At 46.0% G+C, this 23,709-nt stretch overlaps 1 non-coding gene across 1 annotated transcript; it reads left to right on the top strand.

The window, feature by feature from the left end:
• Positions 1–6,959: 6,959 nt before the first annotated feature.
• LOC138526675 (5.8S ribosomal RNA) lies at positions 6,960–7,113 on the top strand. Its single transcript, XR_011283705.1, has one exon. It is a non-coding gene; the product is annotated as a 5.8S ribosomal RNA (ribosomal RNA).
• Positions 7,114–23,709: the final 16,596 nt, after the last annotated feature.

Raw genomic sequence — 23,709 nt, 5'->3', positions numbered from 1 at the left:
AGATGGGTGTACAGAGTGGATGGGTGTACAGAGTGGATGGGTATACAGAACGGATGAAGGTATAAAGCAGGTGAGTGTAGAGAGCAGACGAATAAATGGAACAGGATTACTGCGTATTAGCGAATGACTTTGTAAGGCTGATGAGTGCATTTGCTGTTGAATTCGTGGGGAGCGGATGTGCGTGGGTAGCGGATGTGCACAGAGGGCAGATGAGCGCTTAGGGCGGATGAGCGCGGAGGGCAGATAAGTGTGGAGGGCGGATGAGTATGGTGCATACGAGAGGATAAAGCGGACAAATGCCTAGAGCAGAGGAGTTACATAAACCGAGTGAGTGCGCAGAACGGATAAGCATGTAGAACTGATTAGTGCGGAATGCATGCAGAGCTGATGAGTGCGTAGAACGGATGAGTGCGGGAACTAATGGATGAGCGGAGCGGTATGGATGAGCTAAGCAGAAAAACGTATACAGTGGAGGCTGCATAGAACAGACTAGTGTGTAGCACCGACAAGTATACTGAGCAGACGAGCGCATAGAGTGGCTGAGTGCGTAGAGGGGCTGGGTGCATAGAGGGGCTGAGTGTGTAGAAGGGCTGAGTGCGTGAGGGGCTGAGGGCGTAGAGGGGCTCAGGGACCAAAACAGGTGAACGCATAGCACGTATGAGGGCATAAAGAGGATGAGTGCGTTGCGCGAACGAGTACCCAGAGCGGAACTGTCCTGTTGCTAGAGCGGGCAAGTTGCGTAGAGATACTGAATGCATAGAGTGGATAGAACGAGTGAAATGGAGCATGTGGGGCAGACAAGAGTGCATGCGTGGAGCAGACAAGAATGCATGCGTAGGGCAGACTAGAACGCGCATGGGGAATAGAGCACCCGGGTCGGACTGGAACGCGTGGAGCGGACCGAAGCGCATGAGTGTGTCATGCGAACCGGAGTGTGTGGAGCAGACTGGGATGCATGGCATGGATAGGAGCGCATGGAACTGTGTGGGGCAGACAGGAGTGCGTGTGTGGGGCAGACAGGAGTGCGTGCGTGGGGCAGACAGGAGTGCGTCCGTGGGGCAGACAGGAGTGTGTGCGTGGGGAAGACAGGAGTACGTGCATGGGGCAGACAGGAGTGCGTGCCTGGGGCAAACAGGAGTGCGTGCATGGACAGGAGTGTGTGCATGGGGCAGACAAGAGTGCATACGTGGGGCAGACAGGGACGCATGAAATGAATAAATGTGCATAGAACGGACTGCAGCGCATAGAATTGCATGACGTACATAGTATGGTTTGGAATGCAGGGAATGTTTGAAAGAGCATATAACCCATCATATCCCACCCCACTACTCTCTTCTTTACACCACCACTCAACTAGAATGCAGAGATACTATGACACCATTCGGTACAACTGTTCTCATACCAACATCGGCCGCTCACTCCCCATCATCCTAAGTAACCACTGCTGGTTACACACCCCCCAGCCAGGCATTCTCCTCACGCCTAACGCAGCTACATTCGGTCTGGATAATCCTGCCAGAAAGAACACATACTCCTGATCCCTCAACCACCACACCCACCGCTAAGAAGCAGCTACTACACAAATACTGCACCAGCTGCACACATACCCGGTGCGCACATGCGCCTTTGACCCTCTCTACTCTCTCTACTGACCTGAACTTCGGTTCGCAAAGGGCATTCAACCTACAAGCGCCTTCAGACCATACCAATGGTATATGAGGCGCTATATAAATGCAAAATAACATAACATAACATAATATGCCATTTTTTTGGCTGGGAGCAAAAGCATTTCTGCTTGTGTCTCAGCAATGGGTGCCTATATGTGGTGCGTGCTTTCAGGTCAAACTGTAAGGAGTGCATGTTGTTACATGTTATTGGATGTACAAGTGCCAAAGCAGGTCTAGTGAGACCTCTACACCCGCTTGCATTGGCATGCTGTGCTGAATCAAATTATGTCTGGCTGAAGCGGTAAAGCATCGAACAGGGTAGCTTGACAGCTATGATGTACTCAGAAGTGCACTCTGCTTGTTCGGGGATGTCCCCTAGACCACCTACACTACCAAGTGTTTAGCAGTTGCCTACCCTACAAAGGGACCCACTGCCCACACCACTTCCCCCATGCTCTGACTCCCGGGGTCACGATGCAGGAGTGCAGAGGGTCTTTGCCATGAGGCAAGGAGCACGGGCCACCTGTGCCCATTGTGATGCATTGAACTACCAGTTGTCCGCTCTCCATGCCAGGTCATCTGATAGTCAACCTTTGGAATGCATGGTTGATCCAGAGGGCAGGCTAGCTCTGGACGTCCGATTGGGGTCCAATCTGGAATGCACTCTGGTTGTGTCTTTGAGGAGGCATGACACTTTTGGCCAGACCTCCTCTGTCATCCAAGGTACACAGATTTCAAGAAAGCATGGTTGCCTTCCTCTGGCTTACTGTTGGCCGTGTGTAAGGGTCCTGTCTGTGCTTAACTTAGTTCTTGCTGACACACCCAGGCTCTGCACATCCTCAAGATGGCCAAAGGTCATGCCCTATGCAATGTGCCAGCAGAGCTTTGCCTAGCGGGGGCACTCTTCTGAGTGGCCACATTTTTTCCCATCGCTGAAGGGTGCCTGGCTGACAAATGAACCGCAGATGACTTGCTCCTCAACGGCAGGGCAGCTTGTCCATCTGGCTCCTTCAATCCACTGGATCAACTGGCACACTAGGTCCATCTAGGTATGGACTGCTTGGCATTGGGCGTTATGAGGGTGTCCCCTTACATGGATGTCTCTCCCCTCCAAGCAGTGCAAAGCTCCACAGCAGCCATATCAGGGTGGAAGTGGGGGTGGCTGGCCACAGGTAAAGGTCACTGTGCAGCGGCAGCCAGGCCCATGTCAGCCATGACCCCGCCCATCTTCCCTGATATGTTTTTCCCCAACATTCTGGCAGAATCAAAGGTTCTGTGGGGTGCTGCCCCACCCTTCACCACACCAGTGTTGGATGTGCGTGTGGCAGGTGCCCCCTCCCACTCAAGTTGTGCCTGGGCCCGGCCTCTCCCTCCCACCCCTCCATGTGGGGGAGTAGGCTGGGCCGACAGTGCACGTCTGACTGTCCTGTCCACCAACCCTGCATACGTCGGGGCACATTCAGGTACTGCAAATGGACCTGAGAGTACAATTGTTGGCCCGAGACAGGCACACGGTTCCCTCAGTTGCCACACTCCAGCAGGTACGGCTACCTGGTTGATCCTGCTGGTACATTGAAACTGTGAATGGCTCTTCAAATCAATTATGGTTCCTTTGATCGCTCCATCTGTCACTTGGATAACTGGGGTACTTCTGCAGCTCATACATGCTGTGGAGCGTTGACCTCCCGGGATGCGTGCATTCATCAGACCAAGAGCAATTTAGGCTCGCCCTGCCACTTTGGTGGCTCTAGATGACATTGAGCCATCGCACATCCGTGACAGTGACGATACATTCAGATGTATGCCTATCAACTTGTGATGGTACTTTCTATTCCTACCATGGTGTCCACAGTTAATTAGGAATAGGATATGATATGGTATGATAGGTTATTTATAATGTGCTTAATATCCAGAAGTTTCTCAGCGCAGACCCAGGGATCAAAACCTGTGTTGCTCTGTGCCGTCTTGCTTCCAAGACAAGCACGATGCCCCTGAGCTATCCTCCCGAGACTAAATCAGGGTGCGATTCTGGTGAGGGAACTTGAGAAACAGCTACCACTTCCAAGGAAGGCAGCAGGCATAGTAATTACATACAGGACTCTTTCGAGGCCCAGTAAATGCAATGAGTACACTTTGAATCCTTTAATGAGGACCCTTTCGATGCAAGTCTAGTGCCAGCAGCCTTGGTAATTCCAGCTCCAATAGCGTATGGTAAAGTTGCTGCAGTGAAAAAAGATATAGTTGTATCCTGGGATTTAACTGGAAGTCTGCTGCAGGGCGAGCTACTGCCTGTCCCAGCCCCTGCCTCTCAGATCCCCCTTGATGTTCTTGAGTGAGTACCCTGGGGGATCGAAGCGTTTGAAAAAAAATGAGAGTGTTGAAAGCAGGCCAGTCACCTGAATACATAAGCTAGGTATAATGGAATGGGGTTTTGGTTCTATTTTGTTGGTTTTCAGAACTCGGGCCATGATTGAGAGGGACACCAGGGACATTCATATTGTGCTGCTAGAGGTGAAATTCCTGCACTGGCACAGATGAAGCAAAGCAAAAGCATTGCCAATATTGTTTTTATTAATCAAGATTCCTATGACCCACCAAACAGCTTCCGGGTAACCAAAGTCTTTGGTTTCTGGGGGGAGTGTGATTGCAAAGCTGGAATTTAAACACATTGATGGAAGGGCACCACCAGGAGTGGAACCTGCAGCTTAATTTGACTAAACATGGGAAACCTCACCCAGCCTGGACACGGAAAGGATTGAGAGATGGATAGCTCTTTCTGAATCCTGTGGGTGGTGGTGCATGTCCCTACACTGAACGGATAAATGTGTATCAACCTGCGGGTAACCTGTTGAATTCCTAGTAAATGCGGGTCATAAGCATGAATTGATTAGTCCCTATCCTTTGTACACACTGCCCATCGCTACTAGCGATTGGATGGGTTAGTGATGTCCTCGGATCGACCCACCGAGATCAGCAACAGCATTACCATAGCACCAAGAAGATGATCAAACTTGACTATCTTGAGTAAGTATAAATCGAAACAATGTTTCCGTAGGTGAACCTGTGGAAGGATAATGAACGGCAGAGGGACAACCGTGGGACGGACATTGGTTGCTTCCCAGAATATCCAGAAGTTTCTCAGCGCAGACCCATGGATCGAAACCTGTGTTGCTCTGTGCCGTCTTGCTTCCAAGACGAGCACGATGCCCCTGAGCTATCCTCCCGAGACTAAATCAGGGTGCGATTCTGGTGAGGAACTTGAGAAACAGCTACCACTTCCAAGGAAGGCAGCAGGCATAGTAATTACAATACATGACTCTTTCAAGGCACAGTAAATGCAATGAGTACACTTTGAATCCTTTAATGAGGACCCTTTCGAGGCAAGTCTAGTGCCAGCAGCCTTGGTAATTCCAGCTCCAATAGCGTATGGTAAAGTTGCTGCAGTGAAAAAAGATATAGTTGTATCCTGGGATTGAACTGGAAGTCTGCCGCAGGGCGAGCTACTGCCTGTCCCAGCCCCTGCTTCTCAGATCCCCCTTGATGTTCTTGAGTGAGTACCCTGGGTGATCAAAGCGTTTGAAAAAAAAATGAGAGTGTTGAAAGCAGGCCAGTCACCTGAATACATAAGCTTAGGTATAATGGAATGGGGCTCTGGTTCTATTTTGTTGGTTTTCGGAACTGGGGCCATGATTGAGAGGGACGGCCAGGGACATATGTATTGTGCCGCTAGAGGTGAAATTCCTGCATTGGCACAGGATGAACCAAAGTGAAAGCATTGCCAATATTGTTTTCATTAATCAAGATTCCTATGACCCACCAAACAGCTTCCGGGTAACCAAAGTCTTTGGTTTCTGGGGTGAGTGTGATTGCAAAGCTGGAATTTAAACAAATTGACGGAAGGGCACCACCAGGAGTGGAACCTGCAGCTTAATTTGACTAAACATGGGAAACCTCACCCAGCATGGACACGGAAAGGAGTGAGAGATGGATAGTTATTTCTGAATTCTGTTGGTGGTGGTGCATGTCCCTACACTGAACGGATAAATGTGTATCAACCTGCGGGTAACCTGTTGAATTCCCAGTAATTGCGGGTCAGCATGTGCTGATTAGTCCCTATCCTTTGTACACACTGCCCATCGCTACTAGCAATTGGATGGGTTAGTGAGATCCTCGGATCGACCCACTAAGATCAGCAACAGCATTACCGGAGCACCAAGAAGATGATCAAACTTGACTATCTTGAGTAAGTATAAATCGAAACAAGGTTTCCGTAGGTGAACCTGTAGAAGGATAATGAACGGCAGAGGGACAACCGTGGGACCGACATTGGTTGCTTACCAGAAGTGCACTCCCACGCCCAGTGCCCCCTTTGCACTACAGTCCAGCTTGCAGAGCAGTCGACAGCGGGGCCGTGTGGGGATCCAGGCAACAAGGAGCGGGATCCCTTCCACCGGAGGGGTCTGTGACCCAGCAGACAGATGGGGTGTCCGGCAGGGTAGGGATAACCCTCTGGGACATCCCCAACCATGCACCAGAGTGGGAGCCAAAAGAAGCCGTCATCCTTTGTGAGCCAGCCCCTGAGCCACCGTGCCGAGCACACTCCTCTCTCTGACCTGCCAGTGGGCAAATGTTGGTGAGGGTCACCCTAGTCAGAAGGAAAGTCCTGAGTGGGGGCAGCCGGGAACTGAGGGAAACTTGCCTGTTCTCAAAGGATGCCAGCCCAGGCAGATGGGAGCCCAGCATGCTGAGTGAACTCTGAGCTATGACACAGCTGGGCCTACTCAATGGGTGGGCATTAAGGTTTTGGCCACCCACCACCATGGGTGAGAGATAGCCAGGCTCACGGGTGCAGTGGGTGACATACCCTGTGTCCAGGTACCTGGGACTCAGCCCTCTGTGGCCAGGCTCGGATTTGAATACTCTAGTGGTGCGACCTGATCCCCACCCTGCCTCCTTCAGCCCTCCTCTCTGTACCCCCCAAAAGTGGAGCAGGAGGTCACAGTTGGGCAAGGATGAGTGGAACGGACAGGTGGGTCGGCGGCAGAGCTGCCTGCCATCGTTGGTGTGTGAAGGTCTGTTGCGCTACCACAGAAAACAGCGGATGGGCTTCCTGGGTTGAGTGCCTAGAACACTTTTATTTGATACCCCGATGGTCTTGGCCAATTCCAAGTATGGTAGCTAGACAGGGCGCATGGCCATCCTGCCGTATGGTCAGTACAGGTGGTGCTACCGCCGCCAATCTCTCCTGCACTGGCAGGTTCATGTCGACGAGTGGGAGATAAAGTAGCGCGTGACACTTGGCGGTGAATCACTCGGCTCGCACGTTGATGAAGAACGCAGTCAGCTGCGAGAATTAGTGTGAATTGCAGGACACAATGATCATCAACACTTTGAACACACCTGGCAGCCTTGGGTTCCTTCCGGGGCTATGCCTATCCGAGGGTTTCTTGAACGTCAATCCCCCCATAGACTCACCCCAGTGCACAACTGCAGCAATCACAAGAACCCCATTCCGTTTGTCTCCCTAAGGTCAGACCGCGATCAGCACCATTGTTGGATCCTTGGACCTGGCACAGAAGTTTGTTACCGGGGCGTCCTGGCCTCCACATTTCCCCGTAAATAACAAAGGGCATCCTGGGAGTCCCTAGGCCAGACATTAGTCCTGGTTACGAGAGCCTTACCCAGAGTCTTTAGCTCACTGGAGGTCATTACGACCCAGGCGGTAAGTACACCAACTTTACCACCATGGTTTAAACTATGTTTACACCATGGTGGATGGTGGATTTACCGCCCCATTCCAAGGCGAGTGGGGCGGTAAATCCCCATTTCCCATTCACCCTTCCCCATTCCCATTTTTGCCCCATAGGGCATAATGGGAGTTGGGAAGGTGCTAATTATGGCACCGTAAATCACGGTGCCGTAATTAGCACCAAGGCGTTTTAGCGCCATGGATTTTAACGCCTGCTAAAAGCAGCCGTTAAAATTGGAATCAGGCGTTAAGGGTTAACGACGGCGTTAACCCTTACCGCCTGGGTCGTAATGACCTCCACTATCTTCACACAGGAGAAATATCCAAAACATATCAGTCTTTGCCTGGGGCAGTCCAGCAATGACATTCTAGGCAATTCTCCTCTGAACAAGAGCACTAACAGCAACCCCAGACACGTTTGTCGGTCTGGTTGGACCTCATCAGTAGGGTGGAGCGGTGCCTCTCTAAGAATACTGAGCAAGGTGTCCACATCTGGATTCCCCTAGTAACTTATTTCCCCACCTTGTGGTATTTTGTGAGTGACAGCCCTGGAGCACAGGCCTCGTGAATGCGTCTGGCAGGCAACCTCTCCCCAGACGGCTTCTGCACAGATCAAGACAGCACACACTTGGCAACACTGTAGGTGCAGCCTGGTTCAACTCCCCAACATCCCCGTGCCTGAGACAGACCACCCTTAGCTTCGGTGCACAGACGAAGACCTCAGATCAGACGTGGTGACCTGCAGAATTGAGGCATATTACTAAGCAGAGGAAATTAAACTAACATGGATTACCTCAGTAATGGCGAGTGAAGAGGAAAGAGTCCAGCGTTGAATCCCCATCTGGCAACAGGCACAGGAAATGTGATGTACAGAAGACCAATTCCCAGGCGTTGCTCAGGGGACCCAAATCATTGTGAAAAAAGATCACCCAGCAGACGGTATTAGGCCGATAGCGGCCACCGGCGTGCTAGGATCAGGTCTTCTAGGAATCGAGTTGCTTGGGAATGTAAACCAAAACGGGTGGCAAACTCCATGTAAGGCTAAATATGGGTGTGACACTGAAAAGGAAAAGTTGTCATTGAAGAGAGAGTTCACGAGTGCATGAAACCATTGAGAGGTAAACAGGTGGGGTCCATGCAGTCCATCTAGAGGATTCAACACGGTGGGTAGGTCTGTCACTTGGAACAGGCGATCCCCTCATAGGACCATCACCTGGGTTTACCCGGCCCTTGCAAGGCTCTTTCCTCCATGGCAGTGCACTGGGACTGGCTCCAGGTTGGCTGGGAATGTCCGAGGGGGTGGCTCTCCTCTCCAGCAGAGAGCGGTTCAGACCTCTGGCAGCAATTTTGGCATGTTTTCAGAGAGATTGCCGGGTTTCAGTGAGATTGACTGCCACCATGCCTTCTTCCGGCAAACGTCTCGGCCCTTCTCTGTGGTCACCAGAGCATTAAGCAGGGGACGGGGCCCTCTGCTCCCAGTGCCACTGGGGGGGACAGCCCTCAGTGCACCCGACTATGTTGAGTCCCAGGAATGGCACTGGGGTTATGCAGTGATGTTGGTTACCCGCCCGACCCATCTTGAAACACGGACCAAGGAGTCTAACACGTGCAGAGGGTTGTACAAAACCCTGTGGCGCTAAGAAGGTGAAGGCAGGTGCAAGCCAGCAGAGGTGGGATCCCATCACAGCATCATAGCGGGCTCAGCACTGGCCCTTCTCGCCTGCTCTTTCGGGTAGTTGGTGCATGGGTGTTTGTGATGGAACCCGAAAGATGATGAAGTATGCCTGGGCAGAGGTGGAGGCATGAAGCGATCCTGACATGCAAATTGGTCGTCTGACCTGGGTATAAGGGAAAAAGACTAATTGAACCATCTAGTAGGTGGTTCCCACCAAAGCTTCCCTCAGGGTGGCTGGTACTCGGAAACCCCAGTTTTATCTGGTAATGCAAGTGATCAGAGCTCTTGGGACCAAAACAATCTCAACCGATTCTCAAACTTTAATTGGGTGAGAAAACCTGCTCGCTGGTGTGGAGTGGGCATTGAATGAGAGTGTGCAGTAGGCCACTTTCGGTAAGCCGAACTGGCACTGCGGGATGAACCGAACACCAGGGTAAGGCACCCGATGCCGGCGCTCGTGAGACCCAAGAAAATGTGGTGGTTAATATTGACAGCAGGACATTGGCCATGGAAGTCGGAATCCGCAAAGGAGTGTGTGACAACTCACATGCTAAATCAACTAGCCTAAAAATGGATGGCCCTGGAGCCTTGGGCCCATGTCCGCCCCTCGCTAGCACTGAGAGACTTGGGCGCTAAACTGTGAGCCGCCGCTGGTGCATATCATGGTGGTAGTAGCAAATGTTCAAAATGAGAACTTTAAAGGCCAAAGTAGAGACGGATTCTATGTGAAAAGCAGTTGAACATGGGTCAGTCCGTCTTCAGAGATGGACAAGTGGTGATCAGAAGGGATGGGCAATGGCCGATCAAAAAGGAGCCAGGTTGGGATCCCCAATCATGGAGTGACGTAGATAGGTACCCTCACGGCATCCAGTGCGATAACGCAAATGATCCTGGAGAAGCCGGCGGGAGTTCCGGGGAGAGTTCTCATTTCATTACAAAGGGCAAGGCACCCTCGAATCGGGTTGCCCCGAGAGAGGCGACTGTCCCTTGGAAAGCATTGTTGTTCCGGCAGTTTCCAGTGAAATCTCGCTGGTCCTTGAAAAGTGGGTTTGATGGTGTAAATCTCACACATGGCCATACCCATATCCACAGCAGGTCTCCAAGGCGCACTGCCTCCTGCATGTTGGAACAATGTGGGTAAGGGAAGTCGGCAAGTCATATGCATAACTTCAGCATGATGATTGGCTGGGTTGGTCGGGATGTGGCACGAAGCAGGGCTGGGCTTGTAGCATGGTGGATGAGGTACCCCCCACCCCCGAGGGCAGCGCTGACTCTGGACGCCAGCCAGGCCCTTCCTGTCGATGGCAACAGCTATGGTGGTTGCCTCTCTCTGTCCCTCTCCTGGGGTTCGGCCCGGCACTCTGCCTTGGCTGACGCCTAACAGCTGACTGCTAGGTGCGTACCAGAGAAATCCGACTGTTCAATTTTAACTTAGCATGCGAAGGCCTGTGGCAGGTGTTGATGCAATGTGATTCCTGGCTAGTGCTCTAAAAATCAACATTTAGTAATTTAAAGAAGCGTAGATAAATGGCATGAGTTACTATGAGTCCCTTAAGGTAGCCAAATGCCTTGTCATCTAATTAGTGAGGTGCATGAATGGATAAATGATATTTCAACTGCCCCTACCTACTATCTAGCTAAACCACAGCCAGGGGTACATGCTTGGAGTAATCACCAGGGAAAGGAGACCCTCGGAAGCTGGACTCTAGTCTGGCACTGTGAAGAGACGTGAGAGGTGTAGATAAGTGGGAGGCCCTCAAAGCACTGGTGAAATACTACTACTACTCATATTGTTTATTTCACTTACCCAGTGAGGGAAGGGGACCATGGAGATATCGCTTCTGGCGCCAAGGGCACAGTACCCGCCGGGCGTGACCCACTCCGTGGTCAGTGGCAGGTGGGGAGTGTCACCGACAGGATCGCCCCACCGCCTCATGTCATATTGCCCGAATACAAGTGGGAGGATAATCATTTACATATATTTCAAGTACATGACAGGCTGCAAAACACGAGCCCTCAAAGCCTCATGTATTGATGATCACAGGTAGTAAATTATCTGATACAGGGTACTGAGTCCATCCCCACAAAACAAAACACTATTATGAAAATGCTTACGCTGCTTCCTCCTAAACAAAGGTAACTCGTTTTGTTCCTATCTAAAACAACGCTGCAGTTCGAGGCAAGGGAAGGGCAATAAGGTTAGGGATCAGACAGCTCTTATCTGATAGAACAGGCTAAGACCGGAGAATGGGTGGCACATGCACCTTTTTACCAATGTCTTAATAGGACCTCTCTGGTTGCATAGGTTTAAGGGTGAAGGGTGCATTCAGGGTTTACAATCAAGGCTGTCCTCAGTGTTTGAAATGGAGGCTTCCCTCAATGTTATCTACCCTCAGTGCATTTAATTCAGGCTGTCCTCGGTGTATGACATGCAGGCTGCCCTCTAACTTTAAAATGGAAGCTGCCATCTGTGTATGGAAAAGAGACTGCCCTCGGTGTATGAAACACTGGCTGCCCCCAGTGTATGCAATCCAGGCTACCTTCACTGTTTAAATTGGAAGCTGCCCTCGGTATATGGAAACCAGTATGTCCTCTGTGCTAGCTTTCCTCGGTGCATGGAATGCAGGCGGTCTTTAAAATGGAATCTGCCCCACGTGTTTGGCATGCAGGCTGCCCTCGGTGCTTAAAATGTAAGTGGTTCTCGGTGGAATGCGGGTTGCATTCAGTGTTGAAAATGGAATCTGCCCCCACGTGTTTGGCATGCAGGCTGCCCTCGGTGTTTAAAATGTGAGTAGTTCTCGGTGGAATGCGGGTTGCAGTCAGTGTTTAAAATGGAAGCTGCCCTCTTGTTTGGTATACAATTGGCACTCGTTATTTAAAATGGAAGCTGCCCTGATGTACGAGACAGATTCGCGAGACACGTTAATTGAGGTTTTAATTTTATATTCAGTAAACTTCAAATATACTTGTAACAAACATCAGGTACACTGATGCACATGTAATACAACACTCTGTCCTATCTTTCTTTGCAACATCACAGCGCCGTTTTCCCGTTGGCACGTACAGCCCAAGACTATGCTTAGTCATGTGAGCTTCTGGGATAATGGTCACACTTCAGTAAGATGTGGCCCAGCCGTATATGGGGAACATATTCCCACATGGGAAACTTACATTAAATAAGGCATTTCAGCTGGGTTTGCAACAGAACTTTAACTGCACCTTGTAGACATTATATTGTCATTATTGCCATTACGAACATGCTTCTTTGTGCCAGTCACTTTCCAAGTACTGAACAACTGAAGGAAGGAAATAAAAGGTAACATTAGCCAATATCAGGAAGTGGGATGCCACTGCAGGAAGATTTGAAGTAATGATCATAATTTGCCTTAAAATAGTTTTTCTCTGCTTTCAGAAGCATACGGGTGCACTTAAATTGTGCAATATTGAGAGTTGTTCTCGCTGGACCCTGCCAGGTAGGTTAGTTTTCTATCACAGATAAAGAAAAACAGCTGTTGAAACCCCAAATATCTTAATGATCTTCCAGGTGTATTGTCATATGTGAACTTTCAACAAACGCATAAAGCCTCATAGCACCATACTCCAGGGAAATGCTAGTTCCCCGGGTTCTGCATATCATTTTGTCAATTGTTCTTCTCTTGGACAATGATTTCCTGAACTGAGAAGGCACCTTTACCAGATGGTGCACTAAGTCCCTCCCATAGGCGGGGCCAGATTTCCTAGCCAATTTGTGGTGAAAGAACCATGAATATGACTCCTGCATTTGCAATTTGAACAATAGAACAAAACACTACAATTGTCAGCAAGATTTTGGGTCTAATTCAGACACCGTTTTTCAATGGGTGCATCCCTGTATTAACGTATTCATATACAGGAGGAACAATGCTCTTTTGATTATAAAAGAATGTACAATAGATAAGAAATCAGATTTGTCGGAAATCAGTGAGCTTCTTACAATGGGGTGACTTGAGGGACTAGGTTATTGACGGTAAGGACAATACAGAATACATTAAGAAACCCTTTGTGAATCAGAACCTGTGTGTTTGTGCCACCAGATATGTGCACCAGCAATTATGACCACTCTTGCACATTACACAATATAAGGCAGTATGTCCCCTATTTTAGGAAGTTATTCACAAAGGGATGCGCGGCGATGGCACAACCGGCATCCACATGCCAGATCTCAGACTGACGGGACCACGTCTAAGCATTTAGACCTGCTCAAACAGAATCTAAATCCCTGCTCACGTTGGGTATGGAAATAGCTCTACAGTGTTCATTTTGACATTTGCAAAAGAGGTGAAGAATGTTTTCCTATATTATAACTCCTAAGCATGTGCCACTTCGGGGAAATTGCTCATTTATCCAGGTTTACAGAGGACGCACAAGAGCAAATAGTCTCTCTGATAGACACGGTGAGCCCCTTCCTGACTGCAATGGTGCATTCATTCTTGCTACTTCCACAGCCCTCTTAACTTTTTGAGTGGCCCTCGGCAGGAACCCCAGAGAACTGGGAAAACAGTAAAAATTTGCTTTGGGGGCCCTCAGACGGTGGGCCATAGATCTTACTGCACTTCTTCAAGGTCTCCCCCTGCAAATGTGGTCACAGGTACATAACATTGTGGCAAAACGAAACCACTTTCTGGGCTGTGTATAAAACTTTAGTTGCAGGGATCTTAAAATGAGAATTTAACACAACGAAATCCCAGAAATACAGTTAAACCACCATAACTTCATGACCCCTGTTGTGCAGCCTATGACCACAATGATGACATCACAAATGACATAACTAATTACATTAAAACAGTAACCAGCATTAAGCATAGCCTCCAGCCATTGTCAGTGTGCATGGCCAAATATATTTTAACACATTATGGTGGCGCAGCACCACTCACTAAAACAGATCAAAAAGTACTATTCTGACATTGGGGAAAAAAAACAGGTGGTTTGAAAAAAAAAACACACAGCTTGTCAGACAACTCCTTTACTTTCCTTGTCGCTTTTTCTTCTGACTGCTGCCATCAGCTACTGTTGCTTGCATCAACCTCTACACCAGGAACCACCATGGCAACCTCTGCACCATCCACCTACAGCACTATACCTTCCACGACCTCCACCAGCAAACTGCAACATTTTGTGCTGGAAAAGTCACAATTGTTTCACTGTGGGAGATGTCATATTGTGCCTCAGAACATTTAAGAAAAGTTCAAGCAACCGAACCTTTAACCTGAGAGAAAGGTGTCAAATCATTACTTAAGTTAATTATTTTATATTTTTAAAATATTTATATTTTGAGTGGCTGGAGGAACTTTATGGTGAAGGTGCAGTTAAACTTTATGACAAGTGCAAGAAAATAAATCTTAACCCTCAGTAACCAGCATAGAAAAGGGGAAATAGTTGCATATAATTGCTGTTCATTTAAAAAAAAAATATTAAGCAGCAAGTTAGTGAAAGTTAACAAATTGCATGGAGAATTAGGAGCCTCAACATGTGTATCGTATTTACAAATAAGGACAAATCAATAGCAAAACATTTCTCCAATACTGGTAAGTAGAAGTTGATGAGAGCAGGTGTACTATTTTAGCACTACATGTAATCTGATAGCAGCACTTGTCAAATAGTTTAGCTTTATATATAGAAAAACAATGCTACGTTTTAGGGATACCTATTAGTAAGAGTATTTGAATCTAACACAACTATTGCATAGGTGTATCAACAGAGATAGTTATATTTAATAGCAACTCAGTAAACAATCACAATGCATAAGTGTATGAGCAGCAGTTACATTTAACAAATTCTATAAAGTTAAGAAGAATGCCCTTTTATAACACTTTTATAGTACAATTAACTTCCACTTGATGTGAGCAGAGGTGAAATAGTGGCAATATATGCCATGTGATAGCAGTGGTTAATATAGCTGACACACACACAAAACTGCAAATAAACATTTAAATATGTACATGTTTACTGACACTTTCACATCAGTCACACACTCAGCATGCGCGCAGTGTGAGTTTGGCAATCAAAATGAGAAAAGCGGACAAAATTGTGGCTTTTATACTTCCCAATATCAGTAGCAGAAAAAGAGGACTATATAGTAAGCAAAGTACTGAAATGTCAGCCATATTTTCACTGCAATCTATCACAGGAAGGTACACCATTCCAACAGTAACACCAACCAATTACAAACACTGAAACACATAGATAACCTTTTATTTAACCATACCTTTACAGCCGCAGCTATTCAACCCGTGGCTATAAACACTTCTACTAGCCGCGGATACACGTACATTTTTTATCAACTAGAAAACAGACATTGCCAACCTTTAAAAGTTCAAATGAAGCAAGAGTACAGGTGAGGACATGGAATCGGAAACACATGTAAAATTGTGTGGTCTAACATACACAGAATAATATGATTATTGCACATAAATATATGGCTTAATACCCACAGTGATTCTTTATAGCTGCTTGTAGGCAAGCAACCAATCAATTGATGAGATACGTTAACGCCGCTACGTACGACTGGCTGCCCGCTGTATTATACATGCATATATGGGTATTGCAACACCCAATGACTTTTTTTGTTTCATGGCCACAGCTATTCAGAAAATTATGAAATAACATGTTTTCCTGCACTCCCAAGCACTCAACATTTGACCCCAACATGTGTGCAACCTCCCCACTCCCATGATGTCCTCGTCACCTCCAATGTCGTCTCCCATTCCCCCTATAACACTTGTTGTTTCTGTGACACAGTTACTATCAAAATGTTTGGTAGCTACGGCTATGCAACCAGGGAAAATACACAATGTATCATTGGGCAGTATATAGCTGCAATAACATGGTGGTCGCTGATAGCTGTGACTATGTGTGCTGCATAGTGATATGTACTGCCACGTGTGTGGGTTGCCCAATCACATTGCTTGTCTCGTAGCTGCGGCTATAACTTTTTGTAAAACAAATTACAAATGTATGTATGTGTGTGTTTAGTACACCCTATATTTTGTATTTTGAGATAAATACAGTATAAGAGAAAATTGGCAGAACAGTACAGAAGCATAAATACATTCTGTTACGGAAGAGTGGGTGGGTAGTAGTCAAGAGGCTGGAAATTAACCGCATTAGGGTATAGAAAATGTGGGTAGAGTGTATGGATAGAGAAAGACATGGTGGTGGTACAATAGTAGTACTAAATATCTAAGTACAGTGAGTACATAGGGAGAATGAGGGTTAGATCAGTATAGAGAGAAGAAAGAGGCAGCGAGTATACTGCGTGGTTGGGCTAGTAAGGATGGGAGATGTTAGGTGAATGTACATAAAGTGGGATTCAGTATTTGCGCAGCGGTACATTCAATAGCTAGGTCCACATTAATATGTGCACAGTGATTATGTGATAATATGCACGTTCCCGTTTGTAAAAAAAAGAAAATGTAATTACCTAGAGAACAAACTTTATGAAACGCAATTAGTTACAGTTCTACACATGTTTTTTTTTGTTTTGTTACCATCATAAGTGGAGGTACTCCATGGAAGAGGTGCACTGAAAGTTTAGGATAAGTGCAAGGAAATACACCTTTAACCTCAGTAACCTGTGTACAAAAAGGGAAAAGGTTGAATACGAATGCTGTTATATGAAGCCTTGCTCTAAGAAAACTTGTGCTCATTAAATGGCAACATACCCTGAAGGAGCAGGGAGCTTCCTCACAACTGGGCAGAATCAATCCTGGTTAGTGCATGCATAAGAGTCCCCAATGTATGCTGTGTCACTGGCCACACTGAAGAAATATATTTTTTTAAAGAAATATATAATGGCGGGTACGGAAACAACACATGCCTTTGGCTATCTGTAGTCTTCGATAACTGCGTTTATCAGGAAAAACTATCATAGTGGTAAAATTCATGGGGCCCACAGCCCCTCACCAAGTGTCCCCCTACTCTGTGCATGTTCCCCACACACCCATGATGGATTCCTCACCTCCCTTGCCCTCTCCCATTTCCCGTACAACACACAGTGTTTCTGTGACACAGTTTCCTTTGAAATGTCAGCTATTAGTAGCTATAGGCAGCATACAGAAAACTTTGTGTTGCAAACTCAGTCCCTAGACCCCTTCCAGAAAAAAAATTGTTGGCGGCTGTTTCATTTCTAAAAACATCCAGCTCAGGCAAATTACGTGAGATAGAGCTATCTATTTTTGAGAAGAGGGTACCCCGATCGCCATCAAATATTTTAGAAACTATTACACACAATAACCCCAAACCATAAAAAGTCTTCCAGTATACGCTTCATGCCCAAGTTGTTTCAGACCTGGTACAAATTGAAGTTTTTTGTCTATGGGAAAATGAATAGGAAGTAGTAGGCTGCAACTTTGATTTTCTTTGTTTTTTGTTTTCTGAATAACATTTTTATTTTCTAACAAATCTTTAGCAAACTTTGCAGTCTGGGGGCACACACGTGTCCCTAAGTGACTTCATAATTTTGGCCCAAATCTGTTTCCAGAGGCCATACAGCCCAATTGCTGCTCTGAAGTGGACTTTCACTGAGGAGGGACAGCAACAGCGCGTTCAGCACACACCTGGTAAGGCATTACGGGCGTGTTTTGTGTGTCCAGTCTGTGTTATGTGCCTGAGTCGGGGAAGCCATTTCCCCTGTGCATGCTGTGCTTGCCCCTCCGTTAAATGCAATAACCTGCAGCATTCCACTGAAGGTTAATCCACCCATTGCACATTACCTCTGTGTGGCTGTTTACACAGTGTGTGGACCCATCCATTCTCAATGTCATCGCAAGTAGACATTGAAGCCATTAGAAAAGAACAGGCTTTTATGCTATTTTGTGAAACCCAAACATATACCAGGAAACAGAATGGGACTGAAGCTAAAATCACTAGGAAAGGTGACAAATGAGATTGAACTGTTGAGAGAACTGGAAAAATGTCAGAAGAAAGAAGTCAGGAAATGGTGGGAAGAACACTGCATACAAAACTATATTGCTGTAGGACGTACCCAAGCGGGATAAGAATTTTGGTATCCCCTTCTTTCGACGAACAGGACCTCATGATGTTGGAAGAATGGGGGGATACCACCAATGTCTGTTCCATATCTTTTTTGATGATATTGATAAAATATGCCAAACGAAATCGGGAGAAATTACTGGCTAAAATTGAAGAGATAGGGGTGAAATTAAACATCATACCCCAAAGTGAAGCAGGCAAAAACCTATGTATAGTTATGGAAGGACATTTGAAAACTCATGAAGAAGAAATCAAACAAAGAAAATTACAGAGGTTCTTATGCGATAAAGAAGATTATGAAACTGGCAGGGTTTATACGTTTGCCCGCAGATTTGATTTATTGATAACTCAGACTAAGAAGAGTCCAGCCACAGCACCTTCAGGGAGTGCCTCCACGAGCGAGTTGCCCACCACTTCAGAATCTGCAATTTCTACCAGCAACAGTGATGAGTCAGCAATAACATTATATTGTTTAGACGAAATACGCCTTTTGTTCAAGAACAGCAGGACCAACAAGACCTCCAGAGGAAGTGGAAAAACAGGAGGGATGGTCAGAAAAAAACAAGCAGAGGTGATGTGGGCAAAAATGTAACAAATGGCAGTCTGCAGCGATCAACACACTCTGGAAAGCGGAACTTCAAAAAATAACAAAATGTGACTCAACTAAAGTAATTAATTTATCAGACCATATTCTCACATCTGAATAAGAGAAGGTTTTAGGTTTGAGTCTGAATTTTTGTCCTACAGCGACATTTGATTATGTCCAGGCACAGATCAATTTTTTTCAATACATTTGCATGATCTGACTCAGACATTTTCTCCTTATGAATCCTCATCCCAAAAAGAAAATAGCTAAACAAACAGGTCAGACTGATATTCCCATTGAAGATTTGGACACTCTCTCTGGTCTCATCAGCTTGGGAAACCAACTTAATCCCGAAGATACACATGCTTCACTAGATTGGGTCGAACTGGGCATAAGCACTGACTGGTGGAAACTTTCCAAATTGAAATGTAAGTCCAAAGGTAACCACCCAGCCCCTTCAGGGGGGATACATTGAACCTTTTCAGAGCCTAGTGATCAAGGATCTTAATAGGATGAGGAAGTCTAATTCAAACAAGACTGGAAATGCACAAATCCAAGAAAGCCCTCAAGGAACTACAATATCTCCTTACCTGTATCATAAAAGCATCTGATAAGGGAGAAATGTTTTTATAATGAACACTACTAACTACTTAAAAGAAGCCAAAAGAGAACTGCGGTAAAAACTGTGCTATGAGGTTCTCAAGGGTAACACAATAAGGGCTATCGAGACAAATGTAGACATTTTCTTTTAATCAATGGAAGACAGCAGGACTCCTAGATGAAGATATATGCATGTTTTTATTCACCAAACATTCGGTCATACCCACCATTTATTTTGTCCTGAAGATTCAGAAGAATGCCAAAACACCACAGGGATCACCTATAGTCACCATACTGGGTTCTCTTAAAGAAAATGTGTCTAAATTGATCAATGAGGTACTGCTACCATTTGTGTCCAACAGTCCCTCATTTTTGAGATATACCAAAGACTTTCTGGGAAGGATTAATGAGATTTCATGGGAGAATCAATACTTATTTGCCACCATGGATGTTGTTTCACTTTACACTTTGATACAGCATGCAATAGGCCTCAAAGCATGACAGTATTTTTTAAATTATGAGGTCACTCAATTATCTTAAACACACTGAGATGATTTTAGGAATGATCGAATTGTGCCTCAAAAACAATGCATTCTTATTTGATGGTCCGTTTTATAGACAAGTACAAGGAACTGCTATGGATTCAACATTCGCGCCAGTTTATACTAATCTTGTAAATTTGATGGTTTGAGAAGTTTATTGTTTGATCCGAGGGCAATGTGCAATTCACTATCAAGATAGTTTTATGGCTCAGGTTCATAGACGACTTGTTCATTATTTGGAATGGTACAGAAAAATAATGGTTATGCTTTGTAAAGGTCCTGAATCAAAATACCTTGAATTTGAGGTTTACTGAATCCCAGTCATCAAGAAGTAATTTTCTTGGATGTTCTTGTGGAACAGAAACTGGGTAAAATTTAAACTCATTTGTACAGGAAACCAACAACTGGTCCCTAACACTCCCTTACATGCCACCAGTAATCATCCGAAGAGCCTAATAGGGAGCATACCCTGTGGGGAATTCTTCAGACTATGAAGGAATTGCTCAATATTGGCTTTCTTCGACCAGCAGAGTAGAGTCAGTGCACAGGGCTTTAAATATCAGGGGTATCGCAAACGGGCGATTGAATGTGAATTTACCAAGGTCTGAGACATGCCTAGAGAGAATTTATTGTCCAATATTGAATATCCATCTAGGAAAGAAAAATATCTGGATGATTCTAGATTATTCATTACTCATGACACAGCATCTAGTAACATCAGGACCATTATTAATCGTCATTGGCATGTGCCCAGCACTTCTTTTAGATGCTCCACTTCAGTCAAAGATTTTCTAGTGCAAAGCTTTATGAAAAAAGAGCTAACAGAACACAAGGGACAATGGCTCTTTGGCAATATTAATGGCTTTCGTAAATGCACCAGTTGCAAGGTATGCCAGTTTGCAGACAATCGCACCTCTTTTGAACATCCGGTATTAAAGCAGACCATTCAAATAAAGGACAGAATTTCTTGCAGGACAGAATTAGTTGTTTATGTAGTAATGTGCCGTGTGATAAATGGTATGTAGGAATCACGGTCTGCAAATTGAAACTCTGCATATTTTTTTAATGTATTGTATTATTTGTATGTAGTTTTACAAAAACCTTTACAAAACAGAACAGACATACATTACAGCATGTACAAGCCATTAAAAACAATGACCCATCCTACCCCATGGCGAAACATTTTAAAGATACACATCAGAAGGATTTGGCGGATCTCAGGTTTTTTGGCATTGCAATTATTCTTGCTCCTTCTAGAGGGGGGAATTGAGAATCAACATTGCGCCAGCTGGAGACTAAGACTATACTGGACTTTGAAACACAATTCCCATCTGGTCACAACATAGACAAAGAGTTCTATACCTTCCTGTAATATGCACATTCATTAGTGTTGATTTGATCAAGTGGTTGTATGAAGAGATGTCACTTTAAGGAAGGCACATGTTAAGTGAGAAAATCAGTAACGCTAGCTATTTTCCAGAGCTCATAAACCACCTATATCTTTTTGTTTGGTTGTGCATTGTTTGAGGATCTCTCATTTTTGGCTCTGTGCCATTCAGGATTGTTTCTTTTCTGTTTCTCTCTCCTCTCTCTGGTTTTTGTTTCCTTACTCCTCTCTCTCCTTTTGTACATCTTTTCCTAGAGCTCTTTCTCTTATTTATGGCTTTTTCCTTTTAATTATATTTTATTTTTGAGGGTATTAGCGTACATTTCTTTGATACCAGCCACGGGATAAAGTAATTAATTGTTTTGTTTGTGGTTCTTCATTATTTGTTCAATGTGGACTTGTCAATAGCAATTGGTGAGAGTCTTGGTCGTTTGGGAGAGCAGTATTTCTTAACAATGCAGTAACATTGTGTTTACTAGTGCTGACGCAAGAGGCCACAAGGTCATAATGATATGCGCCCAGATCATCATCAGATGTCGGAAGCGGCGGTAGTGTCCTTTCCCGCAGTGCTTTTGACGTCCACTGTTAATTCTACGTCCTTTCCTCTAATTGGCGTGATCCTGCTGGCGTGTCGGCTGCAATCCTGTGCAGCTCCTCTGCAGAGTTTGCGGTGGCGGTCACGGTCTCCAGTATTGACAGCACTGGGTTAAGGTGTCCAGCACTGCAGCTCCCTCTGCCTGTGCCTTATCATAGGTGCTACCTTTAAAGGCCTTTAAATGCCCTGAACCGGTAGCCGGTGAGTACTTGTAAGGCTACTTGTAAGGCATGATATCCAGGCTGCTGGGTAGAAAAGACACAGAGCACCATGATATCCAGGCTGCTGGGGGATAAAAGACACAGAGCACCTTCATACCTCTGTTGTGCTCCGTTCTTCTGCCTTTCCCTCTTTCTGGCTGTTTAGCTTGGGAAGGCTCGGGTCGGCTAGCGCGGTGGCGTGCGGTCTCTTATATGGATATAGTTTTCCCTGGAGAGAGGGGCTGCATACACGCCTAGCCGGACCCTTTCCTGCCTGCGCATTGTTTAATCGCAATTTGTGCAAGGAATAGTGTAAGGAATAGTACACCCCATGACCACTAGTAAAAAAGGGGGTGCCTACAATCTACGTTCAAGGGAGCAGGAGCCATTTTTTTATACCCCTGGGTGTGGTGATAAAGCCTCCGCAAGTCAAATGGAAATGAAAATGGGACAGGCAGTCCATGCAACCTTGTTTCCTTTGCCGGCAAGAGATAGGGTACTGGAGGTCCTGACTCTCAGTACTCAGAGAAGACGAAGATTGCAGAACGTACAATCTGAATGTGAATTGCCTACAGTATCTATAGCCCCGGGGAGGGCCTCAGGATTGGATAACAGCATTACCATGGAGCAGGCCATCAATACTATCAACCCCGTCATCTCCACTGCCTATGAGGGGGGTGAGAATCCCACAGGAAATAATATAGTGCATCCAAAGTCATCTGTTGGTGTCCCGCAAGAGGAGGCTGGTTTCTATCCACCCCCCCCCCCCCCAGATCAACTAGTTCTTGATCAGTGGCCAATTGCTAAGGAGCTGCTGCTATGCACAAGCCCTTTCGACTTGGGCCTTTTAGTGGATTCACTAAGGAAATTGGTTGTCGATCCATGTTCAGTGAGTAAGAACATGGCCTCACAAACAAATGAATCCTTTAGTCCAATTGATGGGATCTGGACAGGTAACTTGGATAAAACCTGTCAATTCACCTTTAAAAAAGAGCGGCTGGACAAGGCCTCACAAGGCCTCGCAATCTGACTATTGTACCAGTGAAATTCCAGTACATGGCAGGCCCCCTGTTAACAAGAGTATTATAACCATCAGGTATAACAATGTCAGTTCTACCCTGGAACCATCTGTTGCCATTCCAGTATCTGTGCAGAGATCGGGCTAGGAGGCTTATCAACCTTCCATACAGATGAATGCCCTTCCCAAGCCGGGATCTTCACAGAACTTGTTTATAAGAAAGTGCTATATGCCCAAAATTGAAGACATGAGCACTCAGAATTTTGTTCTGGACCAAAGAAACTGTATTATCACAAATATCAGCAAGGTTAATGGTCAGGAACCCAAAGAAGCCCTGTGGTTTAAGGTCTTAGCCTGGCTTAGACAGAGAACTGGGCCGGGTGTGGTCAGTCTATCGGATCTTGGAATTCTCCGTAGGCTGGATCTGAAAGACTGGAGCCCGCATGGCAACCAGGATTGTGTTCTAGTGGGTTGTGGGACTAGTACCCTACCTGCGTTCCTAAGACGGTGCAGATATATCCCGAGGGTATCCTCCAGCTGTAATTTGATCATTCACATGGTTTAAGGAGGTCTCCTTGTTCTCTATTGTTTTGCAGCCATGTGTTTTGTATATTGCTGTTGACATATCCTGCCTATTTTTGTCTCACGGAATATTTGTTA

Source organism: Ambystoma mexicanum, chromosome 7p (genome assembly GCF_040938575.1).
Source record: "Ambystoma mexicanum isolate Mex_15411 chromosome 7p, UKY_AmexF1_1, whole genome shotgun sequence".
Classification (NCBI taxonomy): Eukaryota; Metazoa; Chordata; class Amphibia; order Caudata; family Ambystomatidae; genus Ambystoma; species Ambystoma mexicanum.
Note: the sequence above shows the minus strand (reverse complement) of the source record. Positions and strands in the feature narration are given on the sequence as shown.